This window comes from Coregonus clupeaformis, chromosome 12, assembly GCF_020615455.1.
Source record: "Coregonus clupeaformis isolate EN_2021a chromosome 12, ASM2061545v1, whole genome shotgun sequence".
Classification (NCBI taxonomy): domain Eukaryota; kingdom Metazoa; phylum Chordata; class Actinopteri; order Salmoniformes; family Salmonidae; genus Coregonus; species Coregonus clupeaformis.
This window is the reverse complement of record NC_059203.1, coordinates 60,973,231-61,000,990: the sequence shown is the minus strand read 5'-3', so window position 1 is coordinate 61,000,990 and position 27,760 is coordinate 60,973,231. Positions and strand designations below refer to the sequence as shown.

General features: G+C 42.2%; 1 protein-coding gene across 1 annotated transcript in view; it reads left to right on the top strand.

Annotated features, from left to right (window-relative positions):
• Window positions 1-2,413: 2,413 nt before the first annotated feature.
• LOC121578699 (protein phosphatase 1 regulatory inhibitor subunit 16B-like) overlaps window positions 2,414-27,760 on the top strand; it is a 118,862-nt gene continuing 93,515 nt past the window's right edge. Inside the window, exon 1 of the mRNA XM_041893089.2 lies at window positions 2,414-2,496. The gene's annotated coding sequence lies outside the window, so the exon portion shown is untranslated. The remainder of the gene's footprint in view (window positions 2,497-27,760) is intronic.

Below are 27,760 nucleotides of genomic sequence, written 5' to 3'. Positions count from 1 at the left end.
TTCTCTCTAGCTACCCCTTATTCTACACTATGCCTTCTATGCCCCATGGTCCCTCAACTTTGGAACTCTCCATCTTATCTCAATAAACATACCCTACCTTCACCCCTTTTCACTATGCTGCTTCCTTCACTCGTTCTTCTCCTGATTTGATAACATCTAGACTCAGTAACACGTTTAAAAGTGTAGTGGTGTACTGTTTTTGCTACCTTTTCTTCACCTGTGTAATTCTGTCCTCCTGCTTATTCTGGGGTTCAAACTGAATAAGGTGGTAAATGTGCTGCTCACAATTGACAGCAGCAACATGGACCTGTTCAATTGACAAGAAGGGTGTTGATATAGCTGCGTTTAGGTATGGCTTCCTTGTTTTGAGTCTGTTAAGTGTGTTTCTCATTCTGCTGGAGTTGATCTAGTATTTTATGTAAAACCTACCTTAAGCATCCAGCTTTCCTATTGGTAACTCACTGACCAAAATCACAATATGCTGTTTTACATTTTGTGTTATTTGTTCTGGTCTAATTCCTAAAATGGAAAATCGGAAGAATCTGTGCGCTCTCGGATAGTAATAATAGTTAATATGATGTTCTTCGATGTCCCAGGTTTGTGGTATTGATGAATAAATCATTTAATGTTTATATGTTATGTATAAAAGGCATATTTATGCATTGTATACTATTTTGATTTCTTTAAAACAATGTAATTGTTGGAATTCAGGTGTTTGATGTGATTGATGGGTTACTAGCTGCATTCTTGTCAAATAGATATGCTTATTCATTCATGATTATGGATACATTCTGCAATGAGTTAATCAAGCTTTGAATCTGCAACAGAACATGTAAACAAGTTAATTCTAAATTGCTTCGATACAGCAGTGCATTCTGACACCATGAATTGAAATAGATTTCACCTTGTTCATATACAGTAGTTGGCAGAAATGATAACGGATTAAATATAGACCTCCACTGGCTGAAGGAGAAGAGGACCTGGTAAAATAAGGGTATGTTGCTAATATCATCAAGCTAGCTAGCTTCTTTGTAAAAAAAACTAGCCTACTATTCATGGAATATTATAAATATCTGACTGCTACTGCGATAGTATTCTGTACAAGACACAAGACCAAATGCATAAATAAGACAACAAATATTAGTTAAATAAAATATTGAACAGTAAATTAAAATGTTCAATTTATCTTTCGTTTTGGATCAAGGTAGCTAGTAGATGATGTGCAGGAGCTTGCAGGGATTTGTAGTCTTGCATGATGTCTACTTTGAATGCTAATTAGCATTTTTGAATCTGAGAGTAAATAGAGTGGAATATAGGGACAAAAGTCACCTTGTCAAGAGAGATTTACACGGTTATCAAAACGTCATGCCAGGGTAATCCTACACGAAAAACAGCCCTTATTTGAAGTCTTTCTAAAATCCACAATGGATTAAATGAATGGTGAAAAAACGATTGGAACCATTTCCATGTTTGACTGCTAGGTTTTAAGGGTATTATGACATTTCCACTGTGGGGCTCAATTTGAGCTGCAGACCTAGAATGTCGTGTTGCCAGCCACAACGAAAGGTAAGGCAAGGTTGTAATGTGAATTTAAAAGTTGAAATCTCTTTTGCCACTCCGCTCCTCAGAATCTCAATCTCTAGTAGTGGGAATAGGGCCAGAGAGAGAGATATGCATATCTCATTTAATTTTCATGGGCTTTGAGATATTGATTCACTGCCTTTTTCTTCTCTTCTGGGTATTAGTCAGTAAAGTTAGGGTGCTTAGAATGAATTACCTTCTGTGGAATTAATATTTTTCAATGTTTTTATTTTTTAAAATTGTATTTAACCTTTATTTAACTAAGCAAGTCAGTTAAGAACTAATTCTTATTTAAAATGAGGGCCTACCAAAAGGCCTCCTGCGGGGAGGGGGCTGGGATTAAAATTATAAAACAAAACACACATCAAGACAAGAGAGACACCACAACACTACATAAAAAGAGACCTAAGACAACAACATAGCATGCCATCAACACATGACAACACAGCATGGTAGCATCACCACATGGCAACACATGGTAGCAAGACAACATGGTAGCAGCACAAAACATGGTACAAACTCATTTAAGTCACAGAAGTTGAGCTACGGCCCTATGCTACGTATATATTATATTGCTTTATAATTGCTTACCTAAGAGTACCTTCGAATTGTTTCTAATGTATACAAAAACTGGCTGCTACATACACTGAACGTTTTGTCTGTCTGCATTTCACTCGAGTATCCTCCGTCTCCCTTTGCCTCATCCCCAGCCCCGCCATCAAGGAGTGACTTCTCGCTAGGGGCGTTCTCAATCTGCAGTGGGCGGCAACTAGCGACAGAGCTGCTATAGGTTTTCTTGCCTGCCCTGTCTCCCTGGCTTTTCTTCTGTATCGCTACTAGTTAGCCACAGGACGCTAACGCTGCTGCAGGTTTATCCCAGTGAGTGAAATTGGAACTATTGAAAACCTAGTAACGGTGGGTGAGTACAATATTATTTTACAGATGCTGTCAGTTTTTGGTGGAGGGCTTCTTCTGTTTGATTGATTCAAATGAAACGGGAAAGAAAGTAGATATTTTCGGCATTGGGAGGGTGCCAAGTAGGCATGTCTAAACCTCGTTTGAGCAGTTACTGTTAGCTGACTTTACTGTTACATTACCGTGCATTACTGTAAACAATTATTCTTTGCCGTTGCTGGAGCCACAAATGTGATTCTAGACAACAATGTTTCAATCCTACTTGTATGTTGCTGGCTGGACAGTTGGGATTTGCAGATGCAACAGAGTTCGCTACACCAGTTCGTAAAGTGAAGGGAGGAAGGACGCAAAGAAGGATGATTGTCAATTTCAATTTGAGAGATTTTGTTAGTACTCGTTCCAGAAGTCACAGTCCCACACGTGCGATGGGGAAAGACTGCCATGGTCCTTATGATAATGTTCAGATAGATTCCTGTATTCATTCTTTAAAGTAGCCCACAAGAGAATAGCCTACAGTGATGGAGAAATGTTAGGCTACTGAATGTTTGTATTTATACTATTATGCGGTCTGGCAGTATATCACAGGCTTTATATTGGTCAATGAAGAATAGTGTTCTTGTCCCAATAGATTGTGCCTTATTCCACTTGTGTAGGCTAATAACAAAAAAACTACTAGAATGCAATTAAAGAGTAGCCTAATTAGCCTACTGAAGTAGCTCACAATGCAATAGTGGTAGCCTACTAGACTAGAGTAATTACAGCATTATTGGTAATGTAAATTGTTGCCTGGAGCTTGGTTGGTTTTGCTTACACTGCAGGCATTTTGCTTGTGTTGTTCTTCCGAATCAAACATTCTTTAGGGTGTGATTCACTCAAGAAAATAGAGCTCTGGCTGTATATTCTCTGGCACTTTGGGTAGTGTAGCCCTTAAATGTTTGATGTGTGGGGATGTCTTGAGAGGTTTCTCTTGCTGTATCTCTCAGCATCTGCACTGGCTCTCAGCTACCTTTAGGGATGGCCATCAGACACAATACACTATGCCCACTGCCCACACACAAACACAGTGCTCACACACGGACACACACACACTGTCAGAGCCATAATCACACATGAACAATGGCCACACACACACACACACACACACACACACACACACACACACACACACACACACACACACACACACACACACACACACGTTGACACAGCTCAGCAGGACTTCCAACATGCTTGTTGTAATCAGAAACGGCATAATCACTGCATGGTCAATAGTAAGTGAACAGGCCGAGGCATGGCTTAGAGGGGAGAGGACATTTTACAAAGCACGGGTCATTATCAACCAACATTTTTCAATCTGAATAGAAACACAGAACAGAAATGCACTGGGTTTGGTCAGCGGCGGGGTGTGTGTGTGTGTGTGTGTGTGTGAGTGTGTGTGGTGTGTGTGTGTGTGTCTGTGTGTGTGAGTGAGAGAGAGAGAGAATGTGTGTGTGTGTTGAACATAGCAGCAGGGAAATTAGCTTTCTGCTACTGAAAAATAAACAGGCTGTATATCATGTTGAAGTGGAACTGCTTTGATGTCAATCATCATGGATTTAATCTTCTACTAGTCTACAAGCTGAATTTAAAAAATAAAGTATTTTCTGCTTCCTTAGTGAGCCTCCTGGGCAGCTAAGGTTTCAATATTTAATGAGAAGAGAAATCACCAAATCATGGTGTTGGAAGAATCATTCAGAAGTTAGGGTACAAAATGAACTACAGAGACAGAATATATTATACATCCAGTTACTAGTTCCTCAGAGTACACACTGCAGTGCATACCCAAAGCAGAAGTATAGTATTATCATCTGTTTCTACTATTACAGGTACATTGAGATAGTAATGACTGATAATAATGTGTGCAACAGTGAGTGTATGTGTGTTCTAGTGCTGCGTTACAGACAGTAGTGTGACGGTCATTCTACCTCAATGGCTAAAAGACACAGCATCTCCTGTACTGTCCCCAAGCATGCTAGCCTTGCACCAATCACTAGCTGCGTTCAACCTCACTGGCTAAAAGGGCATCTGCTGCAGACACTTTACTGTCGTGAGGCATGCTGTCCTATAGCCCTACACTAGCTCTACCTCACCTGCTCTACCTCACTGGTTAAAGGAGAAGTTTACCCCAAATCCTGAAATTCCCAAGTGATTCCATACATTAAAACTAGTTCAGTTGAGTTGTCCCTCTCCCCCTCTCTCTTCCTGGAGTGCAGAACGGAGACAGCTGCAAAAACGGGTCACGTGACATTGCTGGATGCAGGCCTCGCTCTGCTCCATTGTTATTGAATGCATGATTCACAAATTTGTGAACTGTGGACAAATGTATTGTTTTATTGAAAGCATACGGGCAAATAAGCTATTTTTGTCAAAATTACTATCAATAAATGTTTTGTCAGGAACTGTGTACTTTTTCACCTAAAACATTTGATTATTTTATATAATTATTTTATGTAGCTGACTGCCACAGCAGCAGAGATTGCGAACACCCCCCCCTGCAAGGTCGGCGTTTGCAAAGTACCAGTCACTGTCCATGGTGCTGAATTTGCGACATGTTTATGCGGCTGCCTATCGAATCGATGATAGGCTTTCTATGGATAAATGTTTATTGGTAGGCCTATTTGGGTGTTATTTTCTCATGTTAAGCCTAACATTTCACGAAGCTATACACAGTGTCGAAAGGGTTCCATTTAGACTGCTGGCTGGTGGCAATAATGTAATTACTTGTTCAGTAATTCAAGTTGGAAATTCAAACTTTGCAGATAGTAAAAATTCATTTTCGATAAAACAGCATACTAATCAGCAACCTAATATATATATATATATATATATATATATATGTGGGGAGAACAAGTATTTGATACACTGCCGATTTTGCAGGTTTTCCTACTTACAAAGCATGTAGAGGTCTGTAATTTTTATCATAGGTATACTTCAACTGTGAGAGACGGAATCTAAAACAAAAATCCAGAAAATCACATTGTATGATTTTTAAGTAATTAATTTGCATTTTATTGCATGACATAAGTATTTGATCACCTACCAACCAGTAAGAATTCCGGCTCTCACAGACCTGTTAGTTTTTCTTTAAGAAGCCCTCCTGTTCTCCACTCATTACCTGTATTAACTGCACCTGTTTGAACTCGTTACCTGTATAAAAGACACCTGTCCACACACTCAATCAAACAGACTCCAACCTCTCCACAATGGCCAAGACCAGAGAGCTGTGTAAGGACATCAGGGATAGAATTGTAGACCTGCACAAGAATGGGATGGGCTACAGGACCGTAGGCAAGCAGCTTGGTGAGGAGGCAACAACTGTTGCCGCAATTATTAGAAAATGGAAGAAGTTCAAGATGACGGTCAATCACCCTCGGTCCGGGGCTCCATGCAAGATCTCACCTCGTGGAGCATCAATGATCATGAGGAAGGTGAGGGATCAGCCCCGAACTACACGGCAGGACCTGGTCAATGACCTGAAGAGAACACACTACGCCGTCATGGATTAAAATCCTGCAGCGCACGCAAGCTCCCCCTGCTCAAGCCAGCGCATGTCCAGGCCCGTCTGAAGTTTGCCATTGACCATCTGGATGATCCAGAGGAGGAATGGGAGAAGGTCATGTGGTCTGATGAGACAAAAATAGAGCTTTTTGGTCTAAACTCCACTCGCCGTGTTTGGAGGAAGAAGAAGGATGAGTACGACCCCAAGAACACCATCCCAACTGTGAAGCATGGAGGTGGAAACATCATTCTTTGGGGATGCTTTTCTGCAAAGGGGACAGGACGACTGCACCGTATTGAGGGGAGGATGGATGGGGCCATGTATCGCGAGATCTTGGCCAACAACCTCCTTCCTTCAGTAAGAGCATTGAAGATGGGTCGTGGCTGGGTCTTCCAGTATGACAACGACCTGAAACACACAGCCAGGGCAACTAAGGAGTGGCTCCGTAAGAAGCATCTCAAGGTCCTGAAGTGGCCTAGCCAGTCTCCAGACCTGAACCCAATAGAAAATCTTTGGAGGGAGCTGAAAGTCCGTATTGCCCAGCGACAGCCCCAAAACCTGAAGGATCTGGAGAAGGTCTGTATGGAGGAGTGGGCCAAAATCCCAGCTGCAGTGTGTGCAAACCTGGTCAAGACCTACAGGAAACGTATGATCTCTGTAATTGCAAACAAAGGTTTCTGTACCAAATATTAAGTTCTGCTTTTCTGATGTATCAAATACTTATGTCATGCAATGAAATGCAAATTAATTACTTAAAAATCATACAATGTGATTTTCTGGATTTTTGTTTTAGATTCCGTCTCTCACAGTTGAAGTGTACCTATGATAAAAATTACAGACCTCTACATGCTTTGTAAGTAGGAAAACCTGCAAAATCGGCAGTGTATCAAATACTTGTTCTCCCCACTGTATATATATATATATATATATATATATATATATATATATATATATATATATATATATTTTTTTTAATATACACAACTGTCCTTTATAGCCTATCTGAACCTGCATGACATGAGCCATCCTCACACTCTTTCCCAGCTTGGATAGAAAGTTGTTATGCGTAAAACCAGTCTATTAATGCCAAATAATAGTCAGTCCACCCTTACGTACGATGGATTGTTTCATTATGCAGTGTAGCCTGCTATCTATAGCTGTATACAGGATTTAGCTTCTATTTATATTTATCCATGTAACCAAAGATAGTAGGCTAACTGGTGTCACAGGAAGGCCAAGAAGATCATCAAGGAACTCAGCCACCCGAGCCATGGCCTGTTCACCCCGCTACCATCTAGAAGGCAGAGACAGTACAGGTGCATGAAAGCTGGGACAAAGAGACTGAAAAACAGCTTCTATCTCCAGGCCATCAGACTGTTAAATAGTCACCACTAGCCGGCTTCCGCCCTGAACTTTGTCACTGTTATTAGCCGGCTACCACCCGGTACTCAACCCTGCACCTTAGAGACTGCTGCCCTATGTACATAGTCATTGAACACTGGTCACTTTAATAATGTTCATATACTTTTTTACCCACTTCATATGCGCACTGAGTGTACAAAACATTAGGAACAGCTTCTCTTTCCATGACAGACTGACCAGGTGAATCCAGGTGAAAGCTATGATCCCTTATTGATGTCACTTTTTAATTCCAATTAAATTCGTGTAGATGAAGGGGAGGAGACAGGTTTAAATAAGTATTTTTAACCCTTAAAAACAATTGAAACATGGATTGTGTATGTGTGCTATTCAGAGGGTGAATGGGCAAGACAAAATACTTAAGTGCCTTTGACCGGGGTATGGTAGTAGGTGCCAGGCGCATCGGTTTTAGTGTGTCAAGAACTGCAACGCTACTGGGGTTTTCACACTCAACAGTTTCCTGTGTGTAAGAATGGTCCACCACCCAAAGGACATCCTGCAACTTGACTCAACTTTGGGAAGCATTGGAGTCAACATGGGCCAGCACCCCTGTGGAACGCTTTCGACACCTTGAGTCCATGCCCCGGCTAAATGAGGCTGTTCTGAGTGCAAAGGGGGTGTGCAACTCAATATTAGGAAGGTGTTCATAAAGTTTTGTACACTAAGTGTAAGTCTACATGATATGGTGCAATGGCAATAACAAAATAAGAACACTTCGAACTTCAAGGATCAGGCTACATATCTCTGCTTGCTTTGTCGCTTTCTCGTCTCAAACGCGCCTTTGTATTTTGCCACTGCGCCAGATCCAGTCCATGGAGACACAGTAGCAAAAGCTGTATCTTTTAGTACGCTTCGGTTTTCTGTGCCCATAATTTCAGATGGCATATCTCATTCATATGCATCTTCGCTGAAGTGCTTGTTACACATGCAGCGATGTAAGGTTGGCAGCTGGAGTATTTACTTAATATTTACTATTTCTAATGAACCATCTGTATAATTTACTGGAAAACATGTTTCTACATAGCAGGGTTTCTCTCACAAGGGCGCACACGCGCAGTTCTTACCCAATCTTCGCTGCTGTGGCAGTCGGCTACATATAATAATTTATATAAAATAATCAAATGTTTTAGGTGAAAAAGTACACATTTCCTGACTCAACACCGATAGTACTTTTGACAAAAATTGCTCATTCAGCCGTACACGTTCAATAAAACAATGCATTTGTCCACAGTTCGCGGATTTGGGGATCAAGCCTTCACTGACAACGGAGCAGAGTGAGGTTTGAATCAAGCAACGTCACGAGTCACGTGACCCGTTTTTGCAGCTGTCTCTGTTCTGCACTCCAGGGAGAGGGCAAACTCCACTGAACTAGTTTCAATGTATGGAATCACTTGGGAGTTTCTGGGTTTTGGGTAAACTTCTCCTTTAACACTTTTGTTCTCATTGGCTACCTCGCTAACTGGCTACCACTAACACCACCTTTCCGACAGTGTCCCCAGGCATGCTAGTCTACCCCTGCTGCACCAATCACTGGCTGTGGTTCAGTGTGCACAGGAAGTTAGCTCAGTGTTTGCGGCCTGTGTATAAATGGCAGGAAGCTGTGTGACCTGTGGGGCCGTTGTGAGGTGAGCACAGCCGAGTAGGGCACCGCCGAGTAGAGCACACTAGAGCACAGCCAGGTAGAGCACACTAGAGCAGTGCAGAACATAGCAGTGCAGAGTAGAGTAGAGTAGAGTAGAGTAGAGTAGAGTAGAGTAGAGTAGAGTAGAGTAGAGAGTGCAGAGTAGAGCAGTGCAGAGTAGAGCAGTGCAGAGTAGAGCAGTGCAGAGTAGAGCAGTGCAGAGTAGAGCAGTGCAGAGTAGAGCAGTGCAGAGTAGAGCAGTGCAGAGTAGAGCAGTGCAGAGTAGAGCAGTGCAGAGCTAGCTCAAGGTCTAATTTGGAGAAAGCTAGCTGTCCTGCCAGAGCAAATTAACCTACTTACTTTAACCGCTGGGATGGCTTTCTAAGAGATTATTATTATTAAGATGCCACCTATCTTGGAATAGGTATCCTTTGTAAAAGAGATGTTTAATCTCGTTGGCATCACCTGTATTAATAAATAATACATTATAAAAAAGTATTCCTGTGTAGTGTCTGGATAGTGCCTAAATGCTTTACTGTCCATCCTATAGCCTACTTTGCATCCACTTTTATCGTTCAGTTGTAGAGGTAAATGTTGTCTCATTACCATAAACCTTCACAGCTGTTCTACTTCAAAGGAAGAATACTGCTACAGTCAGACAAAAATCTGGAGAAACTCCCTGTGTATGCGTGTGTCCCTGTGTGTTGTGCGTCTATGTGTTTGTGTGTGTTGTGTTCCTGAAGGCTGAAAATTGCCCTTTTTATGTCTGGGACTCTGGGCTCCACATCTCTCTGCTCTGCTTTTGGCCCCATTTCGCTGTTAATGGACAGCATGCCTCAGTGCCTGGTGGTACCAGGGCTGCTGCTCAGCTCTCTCTCTCGCGTGTGTGTCAGGCACACTGATTGCTGTCAGTATGGTTCAGTGGTAGACTGTCCTCATTACTCATATGCAGTGTTTTCCTGTAAGTACATGAAGTATCCAGCCAGAGTTCTGGGATGTGGGGGTTCGGGCGGGCATGTCTGCAGATATGTTGTTGCAGAATGAGCTCTATTTTAGTGGCCTCTGGTACATTCTAATGCCTTGATTCCATCCAAAATACACAGCTAAAATATTCAATACTTGAACGACTTTACCAGATTTGTAAAATTACTCATGGTATTGAGTAGAAAGACTTTACAATTAAAAATTACTAAATGTATGTATTCAGTGTGTTAGTTGTTTTGGATATCGCCGAGGCTTCTATGATCAGGACTATTTTCTAAGAACCTTTTTTAACATTAAACCTGTCTTCTCTTGATTAAAGTCATATTTATAGTTATTTACAGTTATTTTCTCCCCAATTTCGTGATATCCAATTGGTAATTACAGTCTTGTTCCATCGCTGCATATTTACAGTTTTACTGTAAATGTGTTTTTATGAAATGTTCTGTGTAAATTATTCAAAGTAGTCCTTGTGCACACAGATCTCTGGTAGTTTAAACTTTGAAATCAATGATTTTTGTTTGGCATACATTTTAATGTGAAAAATCTGAGTGTCAGCGTAATTCCGTTGCCATGGACTTGCCCATGTGCATATTACCTTGACACCAGTGGCGGTCGTTTATTTTTATGAGCATGACCTTATTTCTATTACAGCATATTGGATGACTGTCATTCATATTCCATTCACCCACCTCAATGTAACATCAATAGGTTTAGGCTACTACATGATACTCAACTTTTCTCTATACCCATCATGAGGTTGCTACAACCTAGCCTACGAAGAAAAGTTTATAACGTAGGTGCATATGTCGAGAGACAAATTGGTGTAATTAAGGTGACAGACAGTGACACATTCAATACCTCCTTGCACATTCTTGCCTCCATCTAGCTGATCTAGGGTGTAATCATTAGTCCAAACAGTTGCAAACAAGAGTTTGTTGGACAAATTCAGGTAGTTTTATCCCCTTTTTGTAGCATTTGCTTCCATTTAAGAAAACATTTTCAACAGAATCGACAGGATGAATACAACTCTGATCACCCGCGTACACGGTTCACTTTCAAAGCAGCCACATACAAACAGCCTCATCACTTTGCTCATTGTATAATTCCTTCTCGCATCTATGCACTCGCCTCATCTCACCCTTTCCCTTCACTTGTGGACTTGAGTGTACAACACAACAGCTGTCTGTGACCAGGCGAAAAAACCTTTCCAAGCCAAACCTTCATACCATAACCGCTAACCGCTACACACAGCCTACATTGTTGTCACCATATTAGCTAAAGTCATAGTCAACATAGCTACTAGAACTAACACGTTAGTAAACCCGCTATAATCACGCAGGACAGTGTACAGCAAGCAGTTTAGCAGGTACAGCGGCGTGCCCTGGTGGCAATACATTTATAAAACCGAAAACTTACCTTGGCTTGGAAGAGTTCCATTGTTGGATAGCCTTAGCCAGCTAGCTAAGATACATAGCATTCCTGTCTGTTTGAGCCGGGTGAGTAGGCTAAATTTAGCTAGCTGCATTAGCTAGTGTGTGTGCAAATGTGTGTGTATATGTGTGTATATATATATATATATATATATATATATATATATATATATATATATATATATATATATATATATATATTACTGAAATCACATTTACATAAGTATTCAGACCCTTTACTCAGTACTTTGTTGAAGCACCTTTGGCAGTGATTACTGCCTCGAGTCTTCTTGGGTATGACACTACAAGCTTGGCATACCTGTATTTGGGGAGTTTCTCCCATTCTTCTCTGCAGATCCTCTCAAGCTCTGTCAGGTTGGATGGGGAGCGTTGCTGCACAGCTATTTTCAGGTTTCTCCAGAGATGTTTGATCGGGTTCCAGTCCGGGCTCTGGCTGGGCCACTCAAGGACATTCAGAGACTTGTCCCGAAGCCATTCCTGCGTTGTCTTAGCTGTGTGCTTAGGGTTGTTGTCCTGTTGGAAGGTGAACCTTCACCCCAGTCTGAGGTCCTGAGCGCTCTGGAGCAGGTTTTCATCAAGGATCTCTCTGTACTTTGCTCCGTTCATCGATCCTGACTAGTCTCCCAGTCCCTGGCGCTGAAAAACATCCCCACAGCATGATGCTGCCACCACCATGCTTCACCGTAGGGATGGTACCAGGTTTCCAGGTTTTGAATGCTTGGCATTCAGCTAAAGAGTGAAATATTGGTTTCATCAGACCAGAGAATCTTGTTTCTCATGGTCTGAGAGTCCTTTAGGTGCCTTTTGGCCAAATCCAATCAGGCTGTCATATGCCTTTTTTACTGAGGAGTGGCTTCCGTCTGGCCACTCTACCATAAAGGCCTGATTGGTGGAGTGCTGCAGAGATGGTTGACCTTCTAGAAGGCTCTACCATCTCCACAGAGGAACTCTGGAGCTCTGTCAGAGTGACCATCGGGTTCTTCTCCCCCGATTTTTTGCTTTGTCATTATGGGGTATTGTGTGTAGATTGATGAGGGAACACATTTATTTAATCAATTTCAGAGTAAGGCTGTAACGTAACAAAATGTGGAAAAAGTCAAGGGGTCTGAATACTTTCCGAATGCACTGTATTTACTTAAGTTTTGACGGTATTGAAAAACCATCCTGTGTCTTTTTCCAAATACCCCAGTATACGGTATATATGGTATACCGCCCAAGCCTAGCATGAGTGTGTGCGCAAGATTGACATTGTAGGCATGATAGGCGACTATGCATGTAAATAGAGCTGGAAAATGACTGGTAGTACGAATACTGTATATAAATACTTATGGTAATATACTAGTGGTAATATATACATGTAAACAGGAGTAACCGTGACCAGTAACAGCATAAATAGATAGATACTAATGTATGTACACTGAGTGTACAAAACATTAGTAACACCTGCTCTTTCCATGACATAGACTGACCAGGTGAATCCAGGTGAACTCTATGATCCCTTATTGATGTCACCTAAATCCACTTCAATAAGTGTAGATGAAGGGGAGGAGACCCATTTGTAAAGAACAATTTTTAAGCCTTCATACAATTGTGACATGGATTGTGTATGTGTGCCATTCAGAGGGTGAATGGGCAAGACAAAATATGTAAGTACCTTTGAACAGGGTATGGTAGTAGGTGCCAGGCACATCGGTTTGAGTGTGTCAAGAACTGCAACCCTGCTGGGTTTTTCACGCTTAACAGTATCCCGAGTGTATCAATGCTGGTCCATCACACATAGGACATCCAGCCAACTTGACACAACTGTGGGAAGCATTGGAGTCAACATGGGCCAGCATCCCTGTGTAATGCTTTCGACACCTTGTAGAGTCCATATCCCGATGAATTGAGGCTGTTCTGAGGGCAAAAGGGGGTGCAACTCAATATTAAGAATGTGTTCCTAATGTTCTGTTCACTGTACATGTGAACAGGAGTAATAGTGACCAGTAGCAGGATAAAATAGATGGGGACGAATGGCAATGGCAGTCAATAATCAATGAACAGCAGCGTAGTGGTAGTAGTACATCTAATCAATGATAATTTTAGCAGCAGCGTAGGTGTGAGGGGGAGCAGTAGTTGTTAGCCATTTAAGTCTTATGGCCAGGGGATAGAAGCTGTTCAGGATGATGTTGGTCTGAGCCTTGATGCACCAGTACCTTCTGCCAGACGGGAGCATGGAGAACAGTTCATGTCTCTGGCTGGAGTCATTTTAGCAAAAATATTCTCAGACACTGCCTGGCATGTATGTCCTGGATGGCTGGGATCTCACCCCGAGTGATGCGCTGGGCGGTCCACACCTCCCTCTGTAGGTGGTACAACCAATCAGGATGGAGCAGCTGTAAAAGCTCCTAAGGATCTGAGGGGCCATGCCTAATACTTTCAGCCTCCTGATGGAGAAGAGGCACTGCCGTGCCTTCTTCACAACTGTGCTGGTGTGAGAGGATCATGATAAGTCCCCAGTGATGGGGACACCGAGGAACTTGAAGCTGTTGACCCTCTCCACTGCGGCCCGTGGATGTGGTTGTGCACCCGCCCCCGTTTCCTGAAGTCCACAATCAGCTCCTTGGTCTTGCTAATGTTGAGGGAGATGTTGTTGTTGTCCTGGCACCACACTGCCAGGTCTCTGACTTCCTCCCTGTAGGCTGTTTTTGGGGACAGGAATTATGGTAGTCAGTTTGAAACGTAGTGATTAGAGACTTGGACAAGGAGAGGTTGAAAATGTCTGTGAAAACGCCTGCCAGCTGGTCTGCACATGCCCCGAGGACACGCCGTGGAATACAGTGAGGGGAAAAAAATTATTTGATCCCCTGCTGATTTTGTACATTTGCCCACTGACAAAGAAATGATCAGTCTATAATTTTAATGGTAGGTTTATTTGAGCAGTGAGAGACAGAATAACAACAAAAAAATCCAGAAAAACGCATGACAAAAATGTTATAAATTAATTTGCATTTCTCTCTCTCTCTCTCTCTCTCTCTCTCTCTCTCTCTCTCTCTCTCTCTCTCTCTCTCTCTCTCTCTCTCTCTCTCTCTCTCTCTCTCTCTCTCTCTCTCTCTCTCTCTCTCTCTCCAGTTTAATTCAATAAATGCGTATTGGCATGAATGGGTTGTTGCCACTGTTGCAATAGCAATGTAGGTGAAGTATTACATAAATTAACAATATGTTTGAGCAACAATAATAATACTGTATATATCAACACAAACAACTATACATGGAAAAGAATACAGGAAAAATCAAACGAACAGCAACAATTGACCCAGCAAACAGGGGACATCCTGAGGACATTCGACGACACTCCCATTAGGTCCCTTAAGGGTTTCAGTGCGACGTTATTACATTTACATTTACATTTACGTCATTTAGCAGACGCTCTTATCCAGAGCGACTTACAGTTAGTGAATACATATATATATATATATATATTTTTTTGTACTTTTTTTTTTCATACTGGTCCCCCGTGGGAATCGAACCACACAACCCTGGCGTTGCAAACGCCATGCTCTATCAACTGAGCTACATCCCTGCCGGCCATTCCCTCCCCTACCCTGGACGACGCTGGGCCAATTGTGCGCCGCCCATGAGTCTCCCGGTCGCGGCCGGCTGCGACAGAGCCTGGATTCGAACCAGGATCTCTAGTGGCACAGCTAGCACTGCGATGCAGTGCCTTAGACCACTGCGCCTCTCAGGAGACAGTTATCCCACTTACGTTCTTAGAACGTTCTAAGAGCATTGTGTGATGGTCCCAAGGGAATGTTCTCTGGGGGACATTTGTCTAGTTCCCAGGACGTCACTGAGGACCATGTCAGGACCTTTTTAGGGCATTTTCAGAACTTTCCTTTTAATAATCCTAATGATGTCGCGTGATGGTCCCAAGAGAACGTTCTCTGGGGGACCTTTTTATAGTTCCCGGTTGGTCCCGGGGATGTTCTTGGGACGTTGTGTCATGGTCCCCTGGAAGTTTTGTCTAGTTCCCGGTTGGTTCCGGGGACATTCCCGAGGACATTCAGGGGACCATGACACAACGACCTGACAACTTTAGGCGACCATTTTGTGACGTCCTAACGACTAATTATTGTTTGCAGGGGAGAAATTAAATCTACAAGGGCTCATGTGTATGACATGGTGGGAGCTATTGTCTTTCTTATATAATGACAGGCCAGTACATAATCTGCAGCAAGATCTACTGTCTCTACCTTTTCTCCTAAGAAAATGCAGATTTTCTCCTCAGCAGGCAGTTCAAGACATCCTGCAATTCTTTCTTAAAATGTTAAGAGATAAATACTTTTGGTTGAGTCAGTTTGAGCAGTGGAGTAGGAAGTGCTGTTCATGCTCTACTTCACCCGACCCACAGTGCTTACATAGTCTTTCTTCTCTGACCTTCTATGGTGTCCTGTCTCTATTGCCAGGCTATGGTCACAGAGTTTGTACATTTGTTAATGTCTTCCTTTGTTAGAATTTTTTGATTTTGACCAGCTTGTTGTCCTAATTTATCTCTATTTACAATGAAGTTTGTAATTCAATTGAATTTCAATTGCCAATAAATGTATGTATTTTGGATAGATATTTCTTTGTTAGAATTTGGTTATTTGTGGTCGAATGGTTTCATTTCTTTCTCTTGCGCGCCCTCGCGCTCTCTCCCTCTCGTGCTTGCGCTCTCTCTTGATTTAAACGTGCCATTCGATTTTTCTATACGCCATTGATATTGTTTGTTCTCTGTCATTATTAAGCCCCTGGCTACCTTACATTTTTTGGCTTTTCAAACAACTTTTTGAGATGGAACTCTGTTATAAAGCATGCATAAAATGATGAGGTTGAGTTCTGACTGGACATTTTTCACTGCTTTGGTGGATTCTTTGCTCTGTATAGGCTACATTCCTCTCTTGCGTTCTGTAGGCCGATATAACATAGGCTATAGGAATAGGCAGATTACTCAATGTCACATTTGTGCTGCCCGACTCCATTCTTTAGGCAACTGCGCGGCGCCAGTCAAGTTCAAATAGGCTAAATGTCCATCGACGATGGCTAAGGGAAAGCGGATACCTAGTCAGTTGCACAACTGAAGGCATTCAACTGAAATGTATCTTCCGCATTTAACCCAACCCCTCTGAATCAGAGAGGTGCGGGGGGCTGCCTTAATCGACGTCCATGTCATCGGTGCCCGGGTAGCAGTTGTTGTTGGGGTTTAACTGGCTTGCTCAAGGGCAGAATGGCAGATTTTTTCACCTTGCGGCTTGGGGATTCGATCCAGCTACCTTTCGGTTACTGGCCCAACACTCTTAACCGCTAGGCTACCTGACGCTAAATGTCCGCACCATCGACAAGGGCAGCCCTTAAGTTTTGCTCTATCTCAATTTGTTAGAGAAGCTCATGGATGAGCAAGAACTGAATGGGAGCACAAAGCTCCCTACTGAAATCTTCACTATACCATTTTTTTTATTGGAAATCAAACTTGAGTGTAAAGAAGGACTTTTTAACTCAATGAGCTAGAACTGACACAATTGACATTTACATTTTAGTCCTTTAGCAGACACTTATCCAGAGCGACTTACAGTTCGTGCATTAATCTTAAGATGGCTAGGTGGGACAACCACATCACAGTCATAGCAAGTACATTTTTCCTCAATAAAGTAGCTTTCAGCAAAGTCAGAGCTAGAAATGGGATCACATTTGATTCATTCAATTGATTCATTTGGGAGGTACAGTACTTGTTCTAATTGATAAAATGTAATCATGTTTCAACTCAATCTGACATTCATTTCTAATTATTATTTCAATAGTGTTTCAATAACACAATTAAGTAGATCTGTATTTATCATTTAATGTAAAAATAACCTGTTTCCATGAGGTATAACTAGGCTACTGTCCAAAATGTAATTAAGTAGATCCAAATAGTTTTTTTTGAGTGTGTGTCAAACATTGTCGATAGACGATACTATCGTAATATTGCCCAACCCTAACGCGTGTGTGCCTGACTCTGAAAACAGTGGTTGTCACTGCCTCTTTCCCCTTGGCTCTGACATATATATTGAACAAGGAAAGAGAGAAGAGGAAAGAGATTAAGGAGAGAAAGAGGAGAGAAAGAGAGGAGAGGTAGAGGAACTATATTGAAGGGGAGAGAGAGAGGGAGCGGAGGAACAGGGGAGAGAGGGAGGGGGAAGGCAACCTTGCAGCTCTGGACTGGAACTATTTATAATACAATACTGTGCCCCCTCACTGCACAGCTGGCAGTGGCACCAGCTCTACCCCACAACAGTCTGCAATTTCCCCTCCGCTGTCGCCCTGGAAACCATGTGATTGATGGGGTCGTGACCCATAATGGGAGGGGCTTTCTTATTTTTGCAATTACCACTCAGTGACGTGTAAGAGCTGACTGAGGAGTAGGCCCAAAAAGTAGACGATGTAACCTGACTGCCCATAAACTTAGACTAAAGACAGAAAGTTGCACAGTCACAAAATAATGAATAACTTGGATTCATATTTAGGGTGCAAATGTCTTACTTTTTTCTTTTTTTAGGGGGTAGATCAGCTTTAATATAGCAGATAGATTGTAACTTATAATAATAATAATAATAATAATATGCCATTTAGCAGACGCTTTTATCCAAAGCGACTTACAGTCATGCGTGCATACATTTTTTTGTGTATGGGTGGTCCCGGGGATCGAACCCACTACCTTGGCGTTACAAGCGCCGTGCTCTACCAGCTGAGCTACAGAGGACCATCAACTTCCATCAATGTAATTGTCTGCATCACTTCCAATCCCCCATGTGTTTTTTCCCCGCATATATACAGTGGGGAGAACAAGTATTTGATACACTGCCGATTTTGCAGGTTTTCCTACTTACAAAGCATGTAGAGGTCTGTAATTGTTATCATAGGTACACTTCAACAGTGAGAGACGGAATCTAAAACAAAAATCCAGAAAATCTCATTGTATGATTTTTAAGTAATTAATTTGCATTTTATTGCATGACATAAGAATTTGATCACCTACCAACCAGTAAGAATTCCGGCTCTCACAGACCTGTTAGTTTTTCTCTAAGAAGCCCTCCTGTCCTCCACTCATTACCTGTATTAACTGCACCTGTTTGAACTCGTTACCTGTATAAAAGACACCTGTCCACACACTCAATCAAACAGACTCCAACCTCTCCACAATAGCCAAGACCAGAGAGCTGTGTAAGGACATCAGGGATAAAATTGTAGACCTGCACAAGGCTGGGATGGGCTACAGGACAATAGGCAAGCAGCTTGGTGAGAAGGCAACAACTGTTGGCGCAATTATTAGAAAATGGAAGTTCAAGATGACGGTCAATCACTCTCGGTCCGGGGCTCCATGCAAGATCTCACCTCGTGGGGCATCAATGATCATGAGGAAGGTGAGGGATCAGCCCAGAACTACACGGCAGGACCTGGTCAATGACCTGAAGAGAGCTGGGACCACAATCTCAAAGAAAACCATTAGTAACACACTACGCCGTCATGGATTAAAATCCTGCAGCGCACGCAAGGTCCCCCTGCTCAAGCCAGCGCATGTCCAGGCCCGTCTGAAGTTTGCCAATGACCATCTGGATGATCCAGAGGAAGTATGGGAGAAGGTCATGTGGTCTGATGAGACAAAAATAGAGCTTTTTGGTCTAAACTCCACTCGCCGTGTTTGGAGGAAGAAGAAGGATGAGTACAACCCCAAGAAAACCATCCCAACCGTGAAGCATGGAGGTGGAAACATCATTCTTTGGGGATGCTTTTCTGCAAAGGGGACAGGACGACTGCACCGTATTGAGGGGAGGATGGATGGGGCCATGTATCGCGAGATCTTGGCCAACAACCTCCTTCCCTCAGTAAGAGCATTGAAGATGGGTCGTGGCTGGGTCTTCCAGCATGACAACGACCCGAAACACACAGACAGGGCAACTAAGGAGTGGCTCCGTAAGAAGCATCTCAAGGTCCTGGAGTGGCCTAGCCAGTCTCCAGACCTGAACCCAATAGAACATATTTGGAGGGAGCTGAAAGTCTGTATTGCCCAGCGACAGCCCCGAAACCTGAAGGATCTGGAGAGGTCTGTATGGAGGAGTGGGCCAAAATCCCCTATTTGTAATTTCAAACAAAGGTTTCTGTACCAAATATTAAGTTCTGCTTTTCTGATGTATCAAATACTTATGTCATGCAATAAAATGCAAATGAATTACTTAAAAATCATACAATGCGATTTTCTGGATTTTTGTTTTAGATTCCGTCTTTCACAGTTGAAGTGTACCTCTGATAAAAATTACAGACCTCTACATGCTTTGTAAGTAGGAAAACCTGCAAAATCGGCAGTGTATCAAATACTTGTTCTCCCCACTGTATGTATATTTAATTAATTAATTCATTAATTCATACATAAACTTAGCAAAAAAAAGAAATGTCCCTTTTTCAGGACCCTGTCTTTCAAAGATAATTCGTAAAAATCCAAATAACTTCACAGATCTTCTTTGTAAAGGGTTTAAACACTGTTTCCCATGCCTCTACAATTAACCATGAACAATTAATGAACATGCACCTGTGGAACGGTCGTTAAGACACAAACCGCTTAGACGGTAGGCAATTAAGGTCACAGTTATGAAAACTTAGGACACTAAAGAGGCCTTTCTACTGACTCTGAAAAACACCAAAATAAAAATGCCCAGGGTCCCTGCTCATCTGCGTGAACGTGCCTTAGGCATGCTGCAAGGAGTCATGAGGACTGCAGATGTGGCCAGGGAAATAAATTGCAATGTCCATACTATGACAACCCTAAGACAGTGCTACAGGGAGACAGGACAGACAGCTGATTGTCCTTGCAGTGGCAGACCACGTGTAACAACACCTGCACAAGATCGGTACATCCGAACATCACACCTGCGGGACAGGTACAGGATGGCAACAACAACTGCCCGAGTTACACCAGGAACGCACAATCCCTCCATCAGTGCTCAGACTGTCCGCAATAGACTGAGAGAGGCTGGACTGAGGGCTTGTAGGCTTGTTGTAAGGCAGGTCCTCACCAGACATCACCGGCAACAACGTTGCCTATGGGCACAAACCCACCATCGCTGAACCAGACAGGACTGGCAAAAAGTGCTCTTCACTGACGAGTCGCGGTTTTGTCTCAACAGGGGTGATTGTCGGATTCGCGTTTATCGTCGAAGGAATGAGCGTTACACCGAGGCCTGTACTCTGGAGCGGGATCGAGGTGGAGGGTCCGTCATGGTCTGGGGTGGTGTGTCACAGCATCATCGGACTGAGCTTGTTGTCATTGCAGGCAATCTCAACGCTGTGCGTTACAGGGAAGACATCCTCCTCCCTCATGTGGTACCCTTCCTGCAGGCTCATCATGACAATGCCACCAGCCATACTGCGCGTTCTGTGTGTGATTTCCTGCAAGACAGGAATGTCAGTGTTCTGCCATGGCCAGCGAAGAGCCCAGATCTCAATCCCATTGAGCATGTCTGGGACCTGTTGGATCGGAGGGTGAGGGCTAGGGCCATTCCCCCCAGATATGTCCGGGAACTTGCAGGTGCCTTGGTGGAAGAGTGGGGTAACATCTCACAGCAAGAACTGGCAAATCTGGTGCAGTCCATGAGGAGGAGATGCACTGCAGTACTTAATGCAGCTGGTGGCCACACCAGATACTGACTGTTACTTTTCATTTTAACCCCCCCCCCCCCTTCGGTTGGAGTCATTAAAACTCGTTTTTCAACCACTCCATAAATGTCTTGTTAACAAACTATAGTTTTGGCAAGTCGGTTAGGACATCTACTTTGTGCATGACACAAGTAATTTTTCCAACAATTGTTTACAGACAGATTATTTCACTTATAATTCACTGTATCAAAATTACAGTGGGTCAGAAGTTTACATACACTAAGTTGACTGTGCCTTTAAACAACTTGGAAAATTCCAGAAAATGATGTCATGGCTTTAGAAGCTTCTGATAGGCTAATTGACATCATTTGAGTCAATTGGAGGTGTACCTGTGGATGTATTTCAAGGCCTACCTTCAAACTCAGTGCCTCTTTGCTTGACATCATGGGAAAATGAAAAGAAATCAGCCAAGACCTCAGAATTTTTTTTGTAAACCTCCACAAGTCTGGTTCATCCTGGGGAGCAATTTCCAAATGCCTGAAAGTACCATGTTCATCTGTACAAACAATAGTACGCAAGTATAAACACCATGGGACCACGCAGCCGTCATACCGCTCAGGAAGGAGACGCGTTCTGTCTCCTAGAGATGAACGTATTTTTGTGCGAAAAGTGCAAATCAATCATTAGAACAACAGCAAAGGACCTTTTGAAGATGCTGGAGGAAACGGGTACAAAAGTATCTATATCCACAGTAAAAGAGTCCTATATCGACATAACCTGAAAGGCTGCTCTGCAAGGAAGAAGCCATTGCTCCAAAACCATTATAAAAAAGCCAGACTACGGTTTGCAACTGCACATGGGGACAAAAGATCGTACTTTTTGGAGAAATGTCCTCTGGTCTGATGAAACAAACAGAAATGTTTGGCCATAATGACCATTGTTGTGTTTGGAGGAAAAAGGGGTTAGCTTGCAAGCCGAAGAACACCATCCCAACCGTGAAGCACGGAAGTGGCAGCATCATGCTGTGGGGGTGCTTTGCTGCAGGAGGGACTGGTGCACTTCACAAAATAGATGGCATCATGAGGAAGGAAAATTATGTGGATATATTCAAGCAACATCTCAAGACATCAATCAGGAAGTTAAAGCTTAGTCGCAAATGGGTCTTCCAAATGGACAATGACCCCAAGCATACTTCCAATGTTGTGGCAAAATGGCTTAAGGACAACAAAGTCAAGGTATTGGAGTGGCCATCACAGCCCTGACCTCAATCCTATAGAAGATATGTGGGCAGAACTGAAAAAGCGTGTTCGAGCAAGGAGGCCTACAAACCTGACTCAGTTACACCAGCTCTGTCAGGAGGAATGGGCCAAAATTCACCCAACTTAATGTGGGAAGCTTGTGGAAGGCTACCCGAAACGTTTGACCCAAGTTAAACAATTTAAAGGCAATGCTCCCAAATACTAATTGAGTGTACGTAAACTTCTGACCCACTGGGAATGTGATGAAAAAAATAAAAGCTGAAATAAATCATCCTCTCTACTATCATTCTGACATTTCACATTCTTAAAATAAAGTGGTGATCCTAACTGACCTAAAACTGAGTTTAAATGTATTTAGCTAAGGTGTATATATATATACATTTCCCTTTTTAAAATATATTTTCCTTTTATTACTTTCCAACCCCACCACCCCTGCCCTAACGCTTAGGCCTCTACTTCCAGCTTATACATACTATATACATTTTATGGACACAGTCAATTTTACAATAATTCTATTTTGTTTGTTTTTACTCCTGAACTTCCTCTACCCTCAACCTCTCCCGATAATTTTCATGATGTCCATCCGGTTTGCTTCTATATGCCATATATTTTCACAAAAGCTCTCAACCTATATACTTTTATGGACACAGTATGCTTTACATTAGTTATCTTGTTGTTATTAGTTGTTGTTAGTTGTTATTAGTCCCATCGTTCAGCTCCATTCAACACCTCCCATCTATCTCTTAACACCATCCATATTGGATTTCTATTTGCCACATATTTTTCAACTGTACTGTGACGATTTACAAAAGTTCTGAACCCTTCTATTCTCATTGTTTCTACAGATTGTAAATTGAAAATACATTTTATTGCTAAAAGTATTATTATATTATTGATCGATTTGACTATGACTTTTCAGATCATCCAGTAGTGCTATCTGCAGGGTTAGCTCCAGGTAAATATTGCAATCCTTCAGCCATTCCTGGACCTGTGACCAAAAACAAGCTACAAAAGGACAGTACCAAAACAAATGATCAAATGATTCTGTCTCTTCGCAGCAAAATCTGCAGAGCTGGGAAGATTGTATCCCCCATATAAATAACATTCTATTGGTAGCAAGAATTTTGTATAGTAATTTAAATTGAAAAAGTTTTGAATCCGGTGTCGTTTTGCCTATCAGTTCATAAACACTATGCCATGGAATCGGTACGTCAAAAATCTCTTCCCAACTATTTTGCAATCTATATGGGACGGCTGTCAATCCTTGAATGAAACTGGTATACTTTTTTATTTATCACAATTTTCTTTAACCAATTATGGTCTTTTATACAGGGCGACAGACAAGTTCCTTACTTTTTCCCCCTTCCACTTTCCTCTTCCATTTTTGCGGTTGTGCTGCAATTATTTGGTTGTAATTTTGGGTAGAGCAGACATTTCCATATGTTGTTGTTAGCTGCATGTGCGACATAACTCCACGAGTCCTACCGATGATATCATTTTCGAAGATTATACATTTTTTAAACATTTTTTCAAAAAATTATGTTTCTCCTCTGTAATTTGACCTTAATAATAATATGCCATTTAGCAGACGCTTTTATCCAAAGCGACTTACAGTCATGTGCGCATACATTTTTACGTATGGGTGGTCCCGGGGATTGAACCCACTACCCTGGCGTTACAAGCGCCATGCTCTACCAATTGAGCTACAGAGGACCACCTTCACATGAGTCTTTCTGTATATATATATATATATATTTAATAATATTTTAAAAAATCCCTACAATTAGCTTCAGTTAGAGGAGATGGAGGTGACTGAAATGAAAACATATGCTTAAAGTACTTTGCTTCCTCCTTCAAAATATCATTTGGTGAATCATGGGTGACTCTGTCATTTGTAACCAGTTTCAGGAAATTATTTTTGGTAGCATTTCTATGTTGAAGATAAAAAAATAATTTGGTGCATTTTCCCCCATATTCCATCCAGTTTGCTTTATTTTTTATAATATATTACACTTGATCTTTCTTGAATAAGTTTGTCTTTGTATTTTTTCTTAACTCCATTATGTGATGATAGAAGCATGTTTTTAAACCATATCTCAGCCATTTCCTGGTGCAGCTCTCTCTCTCAGCTCTTGTGTAGTCCCATTGTCTTTGTCCCATCCATTAGGTTTATTGATTTCTGTCAGGTGGAAACACGGAGAGTTAGAGTGAGAGCTACAGCTGCAGTTGGGGGTGGCCGTGTCAATCTGTGTGATATAGGATGGCCATGAGCAGGGCATGGGCTACTGATCTGTGTGATGTAATAAGATGGCCACACTGTTGATCTGCTGGAGAGGGTGATGACAGGGACCCAGCCAGGGCAGTGCACAGACCTTTTCAGGGGGCAGGTGCTCAAAATGAAAAAAGGGCACCCAACCGGCATAATAATTCATATCTTGAAATCATAACATACTATCTGCCTCTGTAGAGAATTGTCTTTAAATGTTTGAGCATAGGCCTATATTTCTGCACTCACAACAATTTGTAAGCAAGCATGTCACAGTGCCTCCTAAAGACATGATTGACATCGGAAAAAGAGAGCAGCCTATCAGCTGATCATTTATGTTGATTGTAAATCTGCTAGTTACGGATTTTCTGTTCACTGATTTATCTTCAAAGCTCTTATAATAACGTCATTATATAATATTCATAGTCGTCTAACTCATGATATATGGCTGAAGACGGGATTGAGTTGGGTCAGATCGTCTTAGATGCAGCCTCTCCTCTCTGTCTTTTTCTCTCTGCTGCGCGTATTAGCCAACCAGACGGAATATTGATGATGATGTTATCAAGTGTGAATAAAATGTTATGCTGCTGTGGCAGTACTGTTGATATTTACACTAGGTAGCTTGCTACACACACACGACCGGTGACCGCATCTCAAACCATGCATGTTTGGATACCGGGCACGTGCAATCTCCGTACAGGGCAGACTGGGGAAAATGCACAACCGGGCGCAAGCGAGCTCTGTACAGGGCAGACCAACGGACGAGGTAGGGGTGGTGGGTAGCGAACTTGACGATGGCAGGCCGACTTGGGGGCAGTGGGTTCAGAACAACGGCAAAAACTGTATACAATTTTTTAAAACGGTATACAATATATATATATATATATATATATATATATATTATACAGTTTAAAAAATATATATATATACATACATATACATATACATACAATCACTCAAAAGGGCACTTGGCGAGTGGGAAGGCAAAAGGGCTGCTGCTCGGGCACAGGTATCCCCCATCTGTGCACGTGCCTGGACCCAGCTGGCTAAAGGCTGATACAAGCTTCACGCCGTTGTAGTCGCACGGGTGTAGTCTGATTTTGGAGCAGCAGGCACCTTTTGGTGACAGGATACCCTCTTCAGTCTGTGTTTCCTAGACTCCCATTCACAAGGGGGCGATAGCAGTTTATTTATTATTTTTTTTGTCTTCTCATTTGTGGTGAAAGCAAGAAAGAGTCACATTCATCTTCCCTTGTTAGTAGTAGCTAGCTGGCTTTAGCCTGGCTAAAAACTTAGCAAGCTAGCTAGCCTTTTTAGGTTCCCACATCTCCATGTGTAATAATCAGATTTATACTTATAATATGCCCTGGCAAATATTCTTATACTTGCCAGTGTAACCTATAACATTATCCCAATGTTTTTACCGTTTCAAAATAGCCTGGAATCACGTAGTTATTGCTTCTCAACAAAATACGATTTGGAGGGGATTCTAATAAGGCTACAATGTTTGGTTTATTGTTTGTAAATGCAAAATGCTACTTTGATGCATAGCCTATGTATATCAGATCAAGGAACCAAGCAGCGCAGCTTCATCGCCTACACAACACTGCCCCCACGGCATCGCAATGAACCCTCCATAGAGTCACAGATTTGGATCTGGGCAAAAAGCTGTTGTGAGCGACGTAGGCTATGTTTTACAAGGAGCAGCCCATTGTGTGACGTAAAACGACATTCATGTACTTTGTTGTGCTCCGAATCTTCTGTAGAGTCTGTTGACCGCTTAACAGAGATATTAGAGAGGAGGACAGACAGACAGACAGACAGCAGGTAGTTGAACCACTAAATGTGCTATACTGCAGTGGTGATCAATACAGGAGCATTGGACCACAATGACACTGCATGACAAATACACTGGGAGTGTCCAGATAGCCCAGTTTATAATATTCTGTTCAGGATATTTGAAAGCATCTCTCATTTTAATATGTGTGACATACATGAGATTAAACAGATGAATTGAATCTGCTTTTCTTGTGGGCCAATTCTGGTAACACTGAAATCTGCTGCCTAATTGATCTTATCTGATCTGTTCTGGCTTTAATCTGTGATTGATTGGACCGTCCTGACCAATGACCGGGTAAGCCCAAACTGTCCTCTGTTTGAGATCAGAATTCTGAGTTAAAAGTTTAAAACTCTCTGGAACCATTTCTCTGATGTTTGTAGAATGTGCACACACAATCACTGTCTAGTTTTATATAGGGCAAGGAGAAGACTACACAGGGCAAGGAGAAGCAGAAGGGTGTATAACTGGCACCAGCAGTTGGCTACAGTACAGCAGGTTTCTGTGTGTCTGTGTGTATACGGTGTTTGCCCACGTCTGTGTGTTTATGTACAGTGTTTTCTGTGTGTGTCCACATCCATGCTTGTGTATGTGTGAATCACTGTAGGTAACGTAATTACTCTCCCTGTGATTTGATCAGAGGCAGGTCCTCCTGCCCTGTGTTGACGCTATTTAGCGTTCAGACTGAGCAGAACAAACAGTGGACATTTCTTATTTGTCACACAGCACGAGAGATGCTAATTCACTTTACTGCCCACTTCGCCTGCTAATAAAATATACAAGACCTGATTTAATTCACCCACGGCCTGCATTGTGTGTGTGTTAGTCACTGCATTATTATGCATCTACATGGTTTTCCCCTGTGATAGGACAGTTAACCACTTGAGGGGAAATCAGTTGAACAGCCCAGTCGAACACACCCACACCCACACACCCACACGCGCACGCGCACACACACACAGCTGTGACTTACTATACTTGTGAAGACTTTTTGGGGACCAATAATTGATTCCCATTCAAAATCCCATTTCCCCTAACCTTAACTCCTAACCTTAATTCTAACCCTAAAATAACCTTTTTACAAGTTTCTGATTGTTTGTTGGTTTATTATTCTTGTGAGGACTTCTGGTACTCACAAGTATAGTAAAACGTGTCCACACACACACACACACACACACACACACACACACACACACTCCATTATCAGTAGTCTCCTGAGCAATATCCATTGGGATTTTCTTCTG